We start from the raw sequence: 17,720 nt of genomic DNA, 5'->3' as shown, positions 1-17,720 counted from the left end.
CTACATATGTATAATATCTCCAGGCGCTTTTTACAACCATATAATTTAGGTTCGTGATTTACGACCACATTTTTTTCCGATTGACCTGTCTTCCAGTTGGATAGAGTGCTTCAACTTCTCCAATACATTGCACCTAACATTCCCAGTCAATGTACGCTTGCCAAACAAGGAAAAGTTGACTGACGTCTAGTTATGGGCAACATTATGGTTCAAATGGCTCTGAGCACTATGGGACTTAACATCTGTGGTCATCAGTCCCCTAGAACTTAGAACTACTTAATTAACCTATGGACATAACACACACCCATGCCCGAGGCAGGGTTCGAACCTGCGACCGTGGCGGTCAAGCGGTTCCAGGCTGAAGCGCCTAGAACCGCACGGCCACACCGGCCGGCGAACATCACGAGCACAAAGCCTCTACTTCTGAATGTACTGACTTCTGCTGTTGTTGACTCCGAGCTATAATCTTGCAACTGATTCCTTTATCATTTAATTCTTGACATTAGTGTGACAATTACTAGTCAGACAGTCAAAAATGGAAACCTTTCGAGATATGTTATACTCCACTGGTAGGACTTCGACGTAGTAGCATGGAAATACATGTTCGAAGCTTTGAACTTTGTGGAAATTCACAAGTTACAGTATATTTGTCATATACACCGATGAGCCAAAGAAACTGGTACACCTGCCGAATATCGTACAGGGCCCCTTCGAGCACACAGGAGTGCCGCAACACGACGCGGCATGGACTCCAATAATGTCTGAAATAATGCTGGAGGGAAATGACACCATGACTCCTTTAGGGCTATCCATTAATCCGTAAGAGTACGAGGGGGTGGAGAACTCCTCTGAGCAGCACGTTGCCTTACATCCCAGTTACGCTCAATAATGATCATGTCTGGGGAGTTTAGCAGCCAGCGGAAGTGTTTAAACTCAGAAGAATGTTCCTCGAGCCAGTCTGTAGCAATTCTGGACGAATGGGGTGTCGCATTGTGCTGCCTCAATTGCCGAAGTCCGTCGGAATGCACAATAGATAGGAATGGATGCAGGTGGTCAGGATGCTTACGTATACGTCACCTGTCCGAGTCGTATAGAGACGTACTGTAACCGCCCCACACATTACAGAGCCTCCACCAGTTTTAACAGTCCGCTGTCGACGTGTAGGGCCCATGGATTCATTAGGTTGTCTCCATACCCTTACACATCCACCCACTTGATACAATTTGTAATGGAGATTCTATCATAGACAGTGCTGCCAAAGCAGAGTTACTAAACACAGTCTTCCGAAATGCTTTCACAAAAGAAGACGAAGTAAATATTCCAGAATTCGAATCGAGAACAGCTGCCTACATGAGTAACGTAGAAGTCAATTTCCTCAGAGTAGTGAAGCAACTTTAATCACTTAATAAAATCCTGTCTTCTGGTCCGGACTGAATACCAATTAGGTTCCTTTCGGAGTATGCTGATGCATTAGCCCCACACTTAACAATCATATACAACCGTTCGCTCGACGAAAGATCCGTACACAGTTGCACAGGTCACACCAATATTCAAGAAAGGTTGTAGGAGTAAGCCATAAAATTACAGGCCCATATCGTTAACGTCGATATGCAGCAGGATTTTGGAACATATATGGTGTTCGAACAATAACAATTACCACGAAGAAAACGATCTATTGACACGCAGTCAACAAGGGCTTAGAAAACATCGTTCCTCTGAAACACAACTAGGTCTTTATTCACGGAAGTGTTGAGTGCGATTGACAAGGGATTTAGGATCGATTCCGTAATTCTGCATTTCCGGAAGGCTTTTGACATTGTACCACACAAACTGCTCGTGGTGAAATTGCTTGCTTGTGGAAAATCGTCTCAATTATGTGACTGGATTGGTGATTTCCTGTCTGAAAGGTCACAGTTCGTGGTAACTGACGGAAAGTCATCGAGTAAAACAGAAGTGATTTCTGGCGTTCCCCAAGGTAGTGCTATAGGCCCTCTGCTGTTCCTTATCTGTATAAACGATTTGGGAGACAATCTCAGCAGCCGTCTTCGGTTGTTTGCTGATGACGCTGTCGTCTATCGACTAATAAAGTCATCAGACGATCAAAACAAACTGCAAAACGATTTAGAAAAGATATCTGAATGTTGCGAAAAGTGGCAGTTATTCCTAAACTACGAATAGTGTGAGATCATCCACATGAGTGCTTAAAGGAACTCTAATCTAAAGGAACTCTAATCTAAAATCCGTAACTTCAACTAAATACCTAGGTATTACAATTGCGAAAAATTTAAATTGGATGGAACACACAGAAATTGTTGTGGGGAAGGCTAACCAAAGACTGCGTTTTATTGGCAGGACACTTGGAAAATGTAACAGACCTACTAAGGAGACTGCCTATACTACGCTTTTATTCTTTTAGAATAATGCTGCGCAGTGTGGGGTCTTTAACAAATAGGACTGACGGAGTACATCGAAAAAGTTAAGACAAAGGCAGCTCTTTTTGTATTATCGCGAAATATGGGAGAGAATGTCACGAAAACGATACAGAATTTGGGCTGCACATCATTAAATCAAAGGCGTTTTTCGTTGCGACGGAATCTTCTCACGAAATTCCAATCACCAACTTTCTCCTCCGAATGCGAAAATATTTTGTTGACACCAACCAACATAGGGACGAACAATCACCACGATAAAATAAGGGAAATCACAGCTCGTACGGAAAGGTATAGGTGTTCATTCCTTCCATGCGCTAACGAGATTGGAATAATAGAGAATTGTGAAAGTGGTTCGATGAACCCTCTGATAGGCACTTCAGTGTGATTTGCAGAGTATCCACGTAGATGTAGATGTAGCGTGACTCGTCTGACACCAGGCAATAAGTTTCCAGTCTGAACAGTTATCGGGTATACGACAGGGTAGCGTCGTAATTTCTCTTATCTTGGCGAAAGGCGGCACGACAGTACCGTCTCGGCATCTAAGCAGGAACGGAAGTGAGCACAGCTCCTTCTAGTTCCGCAGCTTGTGCAGCATCTTCATTTGTTGAAGCATTTCCTCGCTCTAGAGGTACTTGATATGCGGTCTGAAGTTTTCCCGGCGTATTTACAATTTGAATAGTTCTCGTGTATCCGACCGGGGAGCTTTGTAATTACGACGCTACCCGGTCGGATACCCGAGAACTGTTCAAATTGGAAATACGCCGTAAAACTTCAGATCGCATATCAAGTTTCCAGTCGTCAACAGCCCAGTGTTGGCGTTGACCGGCCCGGGCTATGCGTAAATCTTTGTGTCGTGCGGTCATCAAGGGTACACGTGTAGGCCTTCGGCTCCGAAGTCCCATATCGATGATGTTTCGTTGAATGGTTCGCATGCTAACACTTGTTGATGGCCCAGCACTGAAATCTACAGCAAATTGTGGAAGGGCTGCACTTCTCTCACTCGAACGATTCTCTTCAATCGTCGTTGGTCACGTTCTTGCAGGATCTTCTTCCTGCCGCAGCGATGTTGGAGATTTGAGGTTTTACTGGATTTCTAATATTCGTGGCACACTCTCAAATGGCTTCCTCGGTGATGCCGTGTCCCATCGCTCGTGCGCCGGCTGTGACACCATATTCAAACTCACTTAAATCTTGATAACCTACCATTGTAGCAGCAGTAACCGATCTAACTGCGCCAGACACTTGTTGTCTTATATAGCCATTGCCGGCCGCACCGTATTTTGCCTGTTTACGTATCTCTGTATTTGGATACGCATGCGTATACCAGTTTCTTTGGCGCTTTAGTGTGTATGTTCTTACTTGTTATGTTGATAATGCGAAGCAACTACTTGCTTCGTAGCCTATAAACTTGATGATAGATATTTCCTTCATTAACCTCACTTGATAATCTATCCTTTGAAGTTAACTTCATTCGTACCTAGACAAATTTTCGTATCGAGATGTCGTATTCGGATCTATGTAGGGCAGAGAGCGCAACAATTCTACCAGGTCTTCTCCCGTCTGTGGGCGGATCGGGGCTAACATACTAATTGTCCTTCGCACAGACGAGCAAATTTAGTTAATTACAAGCTATCCACGAAGGGGCAGGGGAGCCACTCCCCTGTCAAGAAAATAAGAAAAGCTGAAGAACAAGGGGAGAAGAGCCGTCACCGCCGCCATTAAAATAACTCTTCCTCTTCACATTTAGAAAAAGGCTCGCTTCACAATTCGTCAATAGCAATTTGTGGCAATCACGCCCAGGGAGAGAAGGGTTGCCGGCGAGATAGCCGAAATTAGGGAGTGCGGCCGCGGGCCGGCTCCTTTAATGGAGTTATATCGCTATCAGCTACTGGTGATCGCGGCGCCGTAAACAAGCCGTGATGGATCGGCGGCAGGGCGGCGGCGGCAGCTGCGGAGATAGCGCCCGGCTGGGAACTGCCCTGGGCGGCGCGGCCGGCGTCTGTCACGAGCGCGGCCGCCGCGTGCGGACAGGGGGCCGCCGTGATAACGCCGCCGTCCGACCGCGTCCGTAATTGTGAGGCGAACGGTGCAGGCGCGCACGTACTGACGAATGGTGGCTAATCACAAAGGCCCTGACACTGTGGTTATTTCTTTATTAGCTACTAGATGCACACGGCACCCGTTGCAATGTTTATGTTACACACACACACACACACTCACACATACACACACACTCACACATACACACACACACACACACACATACACACACACACACACACACACACACACTCAAACATACACACACACACTCAAACACACACACACACGTACACACACACACACACACACACACACACACACACAACAAAATATTGCAAAACATACGGACACACTTCGAGTGGTATAAGGTGTCAGCTGTTATTATTGTGTTTGGTAGCACGGAGTGAACTGTGTAAAGTTGTGATCTTAATCTACATTTTTGGATAAAAACAGCCATAAATGTGACACTAATACCACATCTGCTCATGAAGATATCGTGCCCCATAAGTGCAATAGTAACAAAAATAATGGTTCAAATGGCTCTGAGATGGGACTTAACTGCTGAGGTCATCAGTCCCCTAGAACTTAGAACTACTTAAACCTAACTAACCTAAGGACATCACATACATCCGTGCCCAAGGCAGGATTCGAATCTGCGACCGTAGAAGTCGCGCGGTTACAAACTGCAGCGCCTAGAACCGCTCGGCCAATCCGGCCGGCCAATCGTAACACTGAGATTAATTAAGGTACGAACAATTTCTGCCCTCAAAACATGTAAAAAATGTTTCTTTAACCTTACGCAAAGCATGCAAGTAGCACAGTGTGGCCTTATGGAGACGAACACAATGTTTAGCAATACCTTATTCTATTCTGACTCTGTTGCCTTATGTTATGAAAATGACCTTGTGGGGGAGGGGGAGACGAGGAGGGGACTCGAAGTGTAAGACTGAATCCATGCCTTTGGATTTATGAACAGTTCCTTTTACTTGAAAAGAATTTGAACTGAGTAACAAGCAATATTATCAAATCATATTCTCCCTTAGGAAACGAAGACCTGGCAATAAATATGCGGAAAAAACGATCAGCATGGCAGAATGGCGTGGGGGAGGGGAGTGTGATGACTCGGGGTGGGGGGGAAGGGGAACTGTCCTACTTGGAAAAAGTATAGGATTTTATAAGCTTGCGCGTGATCCGACATACTGGAACAGCTATAAGCGTTGCTACGGGCAAAGAACAAGAGAGAAGATCGGTGTTACTCTTTCACAGAGGTTTGCAGTTCTTCACACCTTAAAATTTCGTTAGCTGATTTGCACTGGACAAGAGCAGAGGGGGAGAAAAACTGATATAAATGACAGGTATTGAGGCAAGAGAACGAATACACTGGTCAACCTAAAATTGGATGGCGTTAAGAGTTTAGCTTACGTCACACATGGCAAAGATTTGACCAATTCAGAAAGATTTCGGTACAAAGGATTGTAACTACGAATGAGCTGTGATCGCGGCGGCACAGCAGCACAGCATCTCCAACACGTCAAGACTGTAGCTCGACCCGTCTTCAGTTGCCTACGGTTTGCCCCTCAACATCCCTGAGAGAGCGCACATTTGGCGCACAGTCCGGTCAATAATGGGTGTTGCTTCCAAGCGCAACACGACTGTCCAATCGGCTCGTGTCAAAAACAGCGCCCTACGGCTCCCTTATTCGTTATCTTTAAGTGACAGCTTTTCTAGAAAGGATTCGAAACATCTACCGTCAAATTACAGCAACCAATGGAAACTCTTGCCCACGAATTCAGTGGGAATGATCGTTCCACCTAAGAGCTCTAAGTACGGCAAGGAGAGAGAATTGGAATCCTCTGCAACCATTTCTCTCCTTGTTCTTAGATTTCCTCTCCTCCCCCTCTCCTGCTATTACCCTGTCCAACGATTTAGCCCTCGTTCGAAGAGAGCAGAAAATTCGCCTCAGCCCACAACCAAACTAAAAGAACAGTTCTCATGCAAGACAGAAAGTGAAATAGGGGCTTCCTATCATAAATAGAGAGTCTTGAAGGCACTGGTCCGAGTAGAATATGATAAATCTGGCATGTATAAATAATAAATAATAAAAGTCTGTGCGCGGCTCATAGGGTACACTCCAATAAAAGATGTACTGAGATAAACTTACGTCTTTCAGTGGTAGCAGAGGATGTGTTGAGGAACAAATTGAGGATAGAAACCTGTTTACAGGAATGTCATCCAATGACGCCACGGAGCTTCCAAGCTACAGGCGCCGGGGCCTGCTGCTATATCGCCTCTTCGGCAGCAAACGTGACCTTTTATACTGACGAACCGTAGGGGGAAAGACTTACAATGTGTTTTATTATTCACTAATCGTGACTGATTGCCACGATCGCCAATGGATAAGACCGAGCTAGCTCCTACGTCAACGGGCCTTGTCTGCTATGAATGCGAGGGTCTTTTGCCTCCATGGATGACGGTTTCGGATACAAGTTTTCATCAGCAGGTTACTTTCCTCTAAAATATCCAATGTTTTTCAATACATGGGAGAAAAATAATCTGCGGGTGGAGGCAACAGTGTATCGCATTCGTAAGACAAAAGGCCCGTCTATGCAGCAACCAGCTCCATCTTCGGCATTGGAGATATTGGCATTCAGTCACGTTCATCGAATAACAACCAACATTGCGAGGTGTTCCCCCTACGGTCCGTCAGTGTATGAAGTCACGTCAGCTGCCGGCCTAGCGGCAGGCTCCAGCGCCTGCATCTTCGACGCTCTGTAACGTCGTTGGATGATTTTCTGAACACGGGAATCTAGCCTCAATTTGTTCCCTAAGACTCTCTCTACAACCCCTCGAAGTTTGTCGGTATCGTTTTGTAACACACAGTGTATATTTCAGATATATTTAACGTATTTCACTCACATTTGTACACATATTTCATTCGTACCTCTAGCGAATTTCACCCTCCAGTTTTATATCAGTTCGAGGTAACTTGTAATTCTATCACTAACTGACTGTCACGTCAAGAAAAACAACAGTTGCTGGTAAACTATTTCTCCGCTGTTTCACATCAGGCTATTCTAGGAGGAACGTTAAATGTGTATGCGATATTGAGCCGTATGTCATGAACTTTCCACGCGAAACACGCTGACAAAATTATTGGTCGACTGCAGTGCTCGTTCTCACGATGTGGTTGATGCACTGAACAACGTAAATAAGAGACAGATTGTTTGCACTCTATACTTTTACAGTATTTCAAGTACACTGCAGATACTTACAGCTAGGAAATACCTACACGTCATTTTCATCGTTTCTTGATGTCACTCCACCTCGTTGTCACACTCACACGGGTGATTGAGGTAACTTACTCCCACAGTATTTTTATACAATTAACGACTCGTGTACAGTATGTGCAAATTTGGTTGGAATAGCTCTAGACGTTCCTGAGTTTTGCTTTGGCGTCACGCTCTATTCACCCTCATTCCAGTGGCTAGCAGATGGTTCTTACACATACAGAAACCTCCGCGGACCGTACACAAGAGCTATCCAAAGTTTTGTTGTAATCGGCTGTTTAAAGTAATTTTTATTTATTGTTACGCATTTTTAAATGTATGGTACGTTTCGATCTCTCAAGATTATCTTCAGACCTAAGTGATAGCGTCAGCAGGTCTGATGACGATCCTGAGTTTTCGAAACATATCATGTAATTAAAAATGTGCAACTGAGACCAAACAATACGGTTGTGGAGTCTCAAGGGATATGTCGGCTATATTGTAATCTGATGAATGATACAGTATCACATACTCATAGAAGACGACCAAATAATGAAACTAATATCCATTTTTCTATATTAGATTTGACATGCAGGGGATGGACAAAAATATGGAAACACTAAAAACGCATTACCATGCCTAATACGATGTAAGAAAACAGTTTGGCATTCAGAACTGCTTCCTGACGTCTAGGGGTGAATAAATACAGGTCCTTTATAATTTTCAAAACAGTCTTACATCATTTCTCCAGAAAAATAGAGTCGTTTATATAATGATGACGGATATGAATAGCAATCACGCATCCTTCTCTCCGAGGTAGGCCACAAAGTCTCAGTACTTTTCAGATCTGGTGACTTAATGGGGACAGGAAATGAGACCATTCATTATCGTGCTCAGAAAACCAGTCTTGGACGATGTGAATGGTCACATAAACGTTGTTAGTAATGCAACCTTACCGAGTAACCATGGGGCCCAAGGAAAACCACTTTTTTCGATATGTGTGTATTATCCAGTGCATAGAGGTGAATTTTTCTAATTTCAGCCCTGTATCTTGGACGCGGATGCTATTTCTTGCAAATGTCCTAGGTTATGGTAGTGTTAAGAGACCTTGTCAGTAACTAAAATAAAGCCATCAAACAAATTTTTGCATCACCCCAGTTCCTAGGACACCTGAAGATAGACGTTGGCTGTGGATATTATATCACAGACACAATTCCTTTGACTGTTCAGAGATGTCACTAAACCCGCTTAAAGATGTAAACAACCTTTCATGAGCAGCGCCTATTAAACGGAGGGAGTCCGACAGCCGATCAGGTTCAGTCTTTTCACCAGGAAGGAGGTACGTGGCTCGTGTTGTCTGTAGTCCAACCATGCCTAGACTGTCAATACCGCGGTCCGATCGCGTCCGCGTTGTTTCTTTGTGCCTGAATGTGCTCTCAACAAAGGAATTGACCAGGCGTCTCGGAGCGAACCAAAGCGATATTCTTTGGACATGGAGGAGATACAGAGAGACAGGAACTGTCAATGACATGCCTCGCTCAGGACGCCCAAGGGATAGTACTGCAGAGGATAGCCGCTACCAACTTATTATGGCTTAGAATTCTGACATCAACGCCACCATATTCAGTAAGGCTTTCCGTGCAGTCACAGGACGTCGTGTTACGACTCAAACTGTGCGCTATGTGCTGCATGATGCGCAACTTCCCTGCTGACGTCAATGGCGAGGTCCATCTTTGCAACCACAACACCATGCAGCGTGGTAAACATGGGCCCGATACCATGCCGAATGGACTGCTCAGGATTGGCATCACGTTTGCTTCACCGATGAGTGTCGCATATGCCTTCAACCAGACAATCGTCGGAGACATGGTTGGAGGCAAGCCGGTCATGATGAACGCCTTGGACACAGTGTTCAGCGAGTGCAGCAAGGTGGAGGTTCCCTGCTGTTTTGGGGCGGCGGTATTTGGGACCGACGTACGCCGCTGGTCGCTATGGTAGGCGCCGTAACGGCTGTACTATACGTGAATGCCACCCCCCGACCAATAGTGCAACCATATCGGCAGCATATTGTTGAGGCATTCGTCTTCATGGACGACAGTTCACGGCCCCATCGTGTACATCTTGTGAATGACTTCCTTCAAGATAACGACATCAAAATGGCTCTGCACACTATGGGACTTAACATCTGAGGTCATCAGTACCCTAGAACTTAGAACTACTTAAACCTAACTATCCTAAGGATATGACACAAACATCCATGCCCGAGGCAGGATTCGCACCTGCGACCGTAGCGGTCGCGCGTTTCCAGACTTAAGCGCCTAGAACCGCTCGGCCACTCCGGCCAGCATAACAACATCGCTCGACTAAAGTGGCCAGCATGTTGTCCAGACATGAACCCTATCGGACAAGCCTGGGAAATATTGAAAAGGGCTGTTTACGGACGACGTGTCACACCAACCACTCTGAGGTATCTATGCCGAATCGCCATTGAGGAGTGAGACAATCTGGACCAAAAGTGCCTTGATGAACTTGTGGATAGTATGCCACGACGAATACAGGCATGCTTCTAAATAAGCGGACGTGCTACTGGGTACTAGAGGTACCGGTGTGTACTTCAATGTGGACCACCACCTCTGAAGCTCTCGCTATATGGTGGTGCAACATGCAGTGTGTGGTTTTCATTAACACTATAAAGGGCAGAAATGATTTGTACATTGATCGATATTCCAATTTTCTGTACAGGTTCGGAAACTGCCGGAAACGAGGTGATGGGAAACTTTGTTTTGATGTGTGTATTAGGTGCCTTAACTCCTTAACGCCTTAATTGCTGTGCACGTCCGTGTAGTAATCGATCTACTGGTATAAGGAAAACAAAGATGTTGCCACATAAAATTCGGAATGATGAACACAGTAATCAGCAGGTTTTTATTCTCCTCATTTTTGTTTATTATAGTTGACAGGAATCGGAAAAGACCGATTCCTTGAAGAAAAATGTGCTTGGTGTCAAGGTTTCCATTTCTTCATCTAGTCGTCAACCTGCTTTTGAGGTAAAATCCACATCGAACACGGGCTACAGTACGAAACCTAGCGGTGGAACAACTGAAACAGTAGGCATAATGTTGTAAGTACAAATGGAACGAACGTGGCTTGTTGTAGAGTTTCAGGTGTCGGATAAGTTGATGATTAGTCCGACTTTCTACTTATACAAAACATCTATGATTTTAAAAAATGTGAATCCTCCGGCGGGTTTTACTTTATCTTTGAAATTAGTGACTGCCAAGTAGTTCCTCTAACATTCAGAGCACTTGCGATCAGCATACTCCATGAGATGCAAAACAAACCATTTCACAAACTTCCGTACGTAATGAATGTGAAGGTGATATTTCTGTTGTGTAAATTAGACATACTTACACTACCGGTCACTACTAAAATTAAAATTGTAACGGAATTCGATGAATTTAGTTAAGCACATTTCACAGTCGTAAGAGGATTTGTAGGACGTCAGCTGGTTATTTTAACAGTCATGTAGCGGTTAAGGAGACCACACCATGGTTTACAATTAGCTGTTGGGTGACACTGAAAGTAAAGTCAGCTTATAAGGTCGATATAACGTATTAGATGACGACATTGATTAAATTACCAAGGTATTACTTCCAGCTGTTGATTGGATTTTCGCAGAAGATAACTCTACAACATAGATAAATAAGAATTTCGTGAAAATATGCTAAATTGTATTCTCTAGTTTTCAAATATGTCGTAGGGTATATTGATTTTGGAGATTGCAAGATTCATTACTGAAATTGTCGAACTCTGCAGCCACACTGACTTGAGATTAGTGATGGATGCACGCTGCAGGCACTGTTATTTGGTTTTACTCAAGTCTGTCTGTAGATTACAGACAGCACACACAACTGCAAGAAACAACGCCTATGTTCCTGACAACTGTTCCCCAGATTTCCCATCCGTAGGGGATGGGAAATTTAAAGAAGGCAACGGAACCTATTGACAGACGCTGTAGCGTAAATCGCCTTCGGTATTTTTTTCATGCAGCTTTTCCATAAATTGATCTATACTTACGGTGAAAGTCTGTCTCACTCCCACCATTATATTTCTGACTTACATGCGCTGCTCTGCCACACTTGGGGACGAAACAGAGAAAGTAACTTATCATATTAACGTCTCGGAGGAACTGAAAGAAAGTGCGGAAGTGCATTGCCAGATATCTCCCAGTCGTGCACATAAAGTTGGACGTCACGTAGCGTTAGGTCAGGGTGATTATAGCGCCAAATGTAGATGGCCCCGCAAGACTAGGCGGTTGGATGGACGGGAGAAGACAGTATGTGTCAATCTGCGAGCAATTACGGTGTTCCGTGGTGGTGTTCTTCATTACAACATTACCAGTATTCAACATTTGAATGATGTCGTACGGGAAGAACCATTAAGGAACTGTAATAAGGACGATGCGTGACGAGCGAGGCCCAGGAGTTTGGTGAGACTGCATGGCGGTTGTCTATTTGCCGGACGACCAGTACGTTGTGTTCTGCTGACACCCGCACATCGGCAGCACCGTCTCCGAGGGTGTCAAGAGCATAGCTAACGGGACAGTAAGGAGAGGGATCGCTTGCTGTTCTCTGATGAGAGCACGTTCAGTCTGAGTATCGATTGTGAAAGCGCCTTCACATGGCGATAGGCGGGACACGTAATTTTCGCAAGAACATTGTTTAATCGTTTTGTTGATCCAGATGTTATGGGGTGGAGAAGCATAATGGTTTATGTCGTACTGCCCTCCAAATATTTCAACACCGTACTCCGACTGGTCAGCGCTACTGTGGCAGGGTACTTCTTTCCCACGTTTATTCGGCCCTGACTTCTTTTTTATGGGTGACAATTGGCGACCGCAGGTTGAGAAACACTTAGAACGGGAGGCTATCTGACGAACTGACTGGCCTGCCCGTTGTCCCGGCTTAACTCCCATCTTGCACGTATGGTATGCGTTTGGGAGGTGTACTGCAGCCCGTCATATGCACCAACGACCATTCAGCATTTTTCAACTGTGCTGATGGTGGAATGGACTTTCCTACCACAAGGACGCCTTACCGACCTTGTGTCGAACATGGGGGCACAGCAATCCGTGTTGATCTCACGTCCTATTGTGAATTATGTTCCACGTTTTGTAGCGTCCAGAGGACCATAATAAGTCGCTAAAACTTCATGGTTATCTTGGCATTAAATCGTTTCTTTTAGTTGCCTCCTGTACTATACTGTAGTAATTCTTTCTTTCACACGAATGAATATAAAACTTTGAGGAAAAGAAATGGAACTATTCAGTTAAAACTCTCTTAATGTTCTTAGAAGTGTCGTTCTTCCAATTACCAACAACACATCTAAATCACTGGACTTCGATTACTGTTTTTAGGGCAAAAGCATATATCGACTCAAAAAGTGGACTCAGAAATGTACTGTTTTCTTTCGGCCCATGTATTGTATGTGGATGATAATCTTACATTTATATTGGTCTGATTTCTGTTAAGTTTAAGAATACAATTGTCTGTTTGTAGCTACAGCTTGGTGATTACTCACTCTGGTTTATTTAGGGGCTACGCGGGTGCAATACAGTTTTTTTTTATTTACATTACCTTGACGCGTTGCTGGTACGTTGAAAAGCCACTCTGGTATACTGGTATATATCGGTCCCTCCTCGTGTATCCATTAAGACTATGAAACGGTTTCTTTTGCAAGAAATAACGTAGAGCCCCACTGCTTACCAATCAAGATTTGGATGCACCGGTCTCCGTAGTGATTTACAAGAACTTTGTCGTCGGATCGCTGCCCTACACCACATGACGAGGATGCCACTTTTATTGCGTACTATAGCACCGCATAATGGATAGGAAAAGTAAAACATAATACTGCAGTGCGTGTGGAGTTAAGAATTACGATGCATGTCCGAAGAACATTTCATGGTGCTCCTTAACAACACTGCAATGTCTTGTTTATCTGGCACTACCAGGCAGCAAGTTTCAATTAAATTGTTCCCTCCCCCCCCCTTTACGGAAATTACGTAATGTGTAGGAGTGCAGATTGTGACCTATGAACAACGACGTATGTATGTTTGGGTTTGGCCGTGAATCGTACAGTTTAGTGTAAGCGTATAAGGCGACCGATAGCGTAAAGCGGGAATTCCGGGGTCGAGTCCCGGTCTGGCACAAATTTTCATTGCCATTATTCCATTTTACAGTCGATGGTTCTCCGTATTCGCAACTGTGAATACATTCCATGTATGAGGATAGGAAGTTCGCGTTGGCCCCCTTCCCTGTAGGTGGCAGTGCCAGCGCGTGAGCTCCACCCGCGACAAGTAGTCGCTGTGGAGTACATAGGTGCGGCATCCGCCCGGCCTTGTGACCTGCCGACAGCAGACAGCAGAGTGCCGCCGCCGCGTTTCCAAGAAGCCCCTGGCCGGGACGGCCGACCCACCAAATTAACGCCGCGCCGCAGCCAGCGGCCAGCTTTTTGTCGCTCGCTAGCACGCTCGCCCTGCGCTCTGTTTTCGCTCCCGCCTAACTCAGCCGTCAGATCTCTCTCTCTTTTTTACTGTCCAACAAACACACAGACACACACATACACACACACAGACACATTCCTCGAAACTTGTAATCGAGTAATAGAGCTGCAGATCGCCGTCCCGTATCCGTACGTAATTGGTTGCCAATGGCCAAGCTTGATGCTTTCGAATTTGCTGCGCTCGGTAACCAGAACGCTATATTCCATCCTGTATACTGCCCCTAATTATTACTGCTTCTTCCACAGATATTTTACACGTTAGGGATTCTGAATGGAAAATATGAGGCTATTGAAAAAAAAAAAAAAAAACAATCATCTGAAGGACTGACTCCACATATGGAAAAGTCTAAATCAAAAGCAAGAATTAGAGTGATTTGGGAATTCTGCTGCTAAACGCAGAAGTTGGAAGTAGTAAACTGAAGACCTCTACGAGGGGGAGGACTTATCTGATGACGTGACGGAAGAAGAAACAGGTTCAAATGGCTCTGAGTACTATGGGACTTAACTTCTGACGTCATCAGTCCCCTAGAACTCAGAACTACTTAAACCTCACTAACCTAAGGACATCACACACATCCATGCCTGAGGCAGGATTCGAACCTGCGATCGTAGCGGCCGCGCGGTTCCGGACTGTATGGCCTAGAACCGCTCGGCCACTCAGGCTGGCGAAGAAACAGGAATCGACAAGGTAGAGAGAGGGAATCCAGTATTAGACTGAGTATTTCAAACAGCTCTGGAAGACATAAGATCAAATAAGGCAGAAGGGATGGATAAGATTCAATTAGAATTTCTAAAATCATTAGGGGAGTGGACACAAAACGACTATTCACCTTGGTGGGTAGAATGTAAGAGACTGGTGATTTACTTTCGGACTTTAGGGAAAACACCATCCACCCAGTTCCGAGGGTTGCAAGAGACGACAAGTGCGACAATTATCGCACAATCAGCTTAACAGCTCTTGCATCCAAAGTTCAGGCTAGAATAATACACGGAAGAATGGGAAATGAAATTGAGGATGTATTAGATGACTATCAGTTTGACTTTAGGATGACGTTGCGGTTGATAATGAAAGCAAAACTAAGATGGGGATGTAGTCTTTCGAGATTAAAATTCAGGATGAAAGTTTATCGATAATAAGACTCGCTGATGACTTTGCTATCGCCGCTGAAGGTGAAGGAAGATCTGACAAATAGAATAAACAGTCTAATGAGTACAGAATATGGTCTGAAAGTACATCGAAGAAAGACGAAGTTAATAAGAAATTGCGGGAATGAGAATATCGAGAAACTTTTAAGATCACAATTGCTGATCATGAATTAGATGAAGTTAAAGACCTCTGCTACACTTGACGGACGGAGAAATGAGGACATAAAAAGGAGACCAGTACTGGAAAGAAGAACATTCCACGAGAAGTCTATTACAGTATCAAACATTCTGAGAATGTAAATCTGGAGCACAGCAACAATGGCAGTGAGACACAGACTGTGGGAAAACCGGGGAAGAAGAGAAGAATTTGACAGGTGGTGCTGCAGAAGAACGTTGAAAATGAGGTGGAATAATAATCCGGACATAAAGCGGCAACAGTCCAAGACGAGAAATATTAAAGTTAAATTCAGTCAACCACCATTAGATCCTGGAGAAATGTCAATTAACAAATGGAGTGCTGTACTTCCCCCGTTTCTTGCGAATGTAACATGACACCAAAGAGACAGAAAGCGCTTCCTGAACAAAAAGTTAGATGCCCTTTGTAGGAAAAATAACGGAGAACTGTAGTAAAACATTGCTATTGGATCCAGAGTTGAAGCGTTTGAAAGATTCTGTGAAGCAAATGACCGGCTGCGGAATAACAGTGACGTCGCTACGGTATCATTTCTGACGACGATATATCGCCGTGAGATCGTCTATAACCAATGACTTCCATGACGAGTTAATTCACATAATTTTCTCTCAATCTGAAGAAATTATGACACATACAGCGACAACAACGCAAATGGATAAAATAATGGTTTATGTGGATCGCGAGGCAGAGACAACTTCAGCCGAACCACTTCTTGTGCAACGCCTACGTAATTGTAATACTCCTAAACATCACATCAGTCTGGCTCAAAATAAACGTCGTGATTATGTCAGTGTGTAAAACTCGAGTTGTTTTCAGTACCTAGGCAACATTCATGCGAAAACTGTGTAATTTAAATTTTTAAGTGAAAATAAATATAACGTGTGCGCTTAAAATTTAATCCAAGTTTTTGTAAAGGCCTCGTCGCTACTGCTGTGGAGGAGGAGTTGCCACTGTCGTTACAGCAAGCCGAGTTTGTGAGTTCGTGAAACGGATTTTGGTGCAGTGCAACGCTCAGACAGTTTCTCCCTGCCACTATCACACAGCTAAGCCCCGGGGTCAGGTAACAGGATAGGAGAACGAAGGTTCGACAACACTCTAACAAATTAGTAACAAAGCCACACAAACGAGTTCAAAAGGTTTACTCATCTTTGTGACTTGTCGATTAATGAAGTCTGCAACATTGCATGTAATATAACACAAAAAATAAATCCTGAATGGCTAAGTGCAAATAATCATAGACAAACTTCACAGCTCATAGCAAATGCAATTTACAAGAAGTGTCTGTTCACTTCTAAAAGTTTACTATACGGCGTTCCCTATCTAAATCAGCCCTGAAAGATGATCTGTAACGAAGTGGCCGAGAACCACAGAACCACTCTCCTCTCTTCCGCGTAGGCTTCTGCCCGTTGTCGTTCGTTCGTTCGTGAATTGAGTTCGTACGGCAATTGGCCGAGGCGAAGTGAGTATCTTCATCCTCAGCGCCGCCCGTGGAGCACGTGGAACTCGCACAAGCGTCAAGTCTCTATGGAAGTGGCACCAGCTCATATCTTTGCGCCTTTGGTGCTTTTGCCCTGGCTGTGTCTTGTTCGGACGACACAGCACAAGTCATGCTGTTTCTTTTTGATTTTGCGAATTCTCCGGAGTTTTGATTATCTGTATGATCTACGGTTCCACCTAGTCAGTTTAAATGAAGTCCATGTCTGTTGCCTATATGACACGAAACATGAAAACACTCTCTGTGCTCAATATCTTTCCTCCAAAGAAGTTCGTTCTGCTAATATCGATGGAGCAAGATTGTGCACTCTACCATGGTAGGAAAGAAGCAATAGGCAGCTTTGAATCACTCTGTGACCCGTAATAGGCAGTTTCAGTCGGAAGTACAAAGGGCAGCTGCTCGCATAGAGACCTAGTCCGATATGGTAGAGGTAATGGTCCCAGTTCAGGACATCATTTACTTTTTAAGACATAGTTAACTTTCTTTTGAAAATAAATGGAAGGGATGGGGCAGTAAACAACAGTTTGAAGTATTCGGCTTCAAACCCTTATTGTAAAATGTAATGTCTCTACCTTTTTTATTTT

This window comes from Schistocerca cancellata, chromosome 6, assembly GCF_023864275.1.
Source record: "Schistocerca cancellata isolate TAMUIC-IGC-003103 chromosome 6, iqSchCanc2.1, whole genome shotgun sequence".
In the NCBI taxonomy this organism is placed as follows: domain Eukaryota; kingdom Metazoa; phylum Arthropoda; class Insecta; order Orthoptera; family Acrididae; genus Schistocerca; species Schistocerca cancellata.
Note: the sequence above shows the minus strand (reverse complement) of the source record.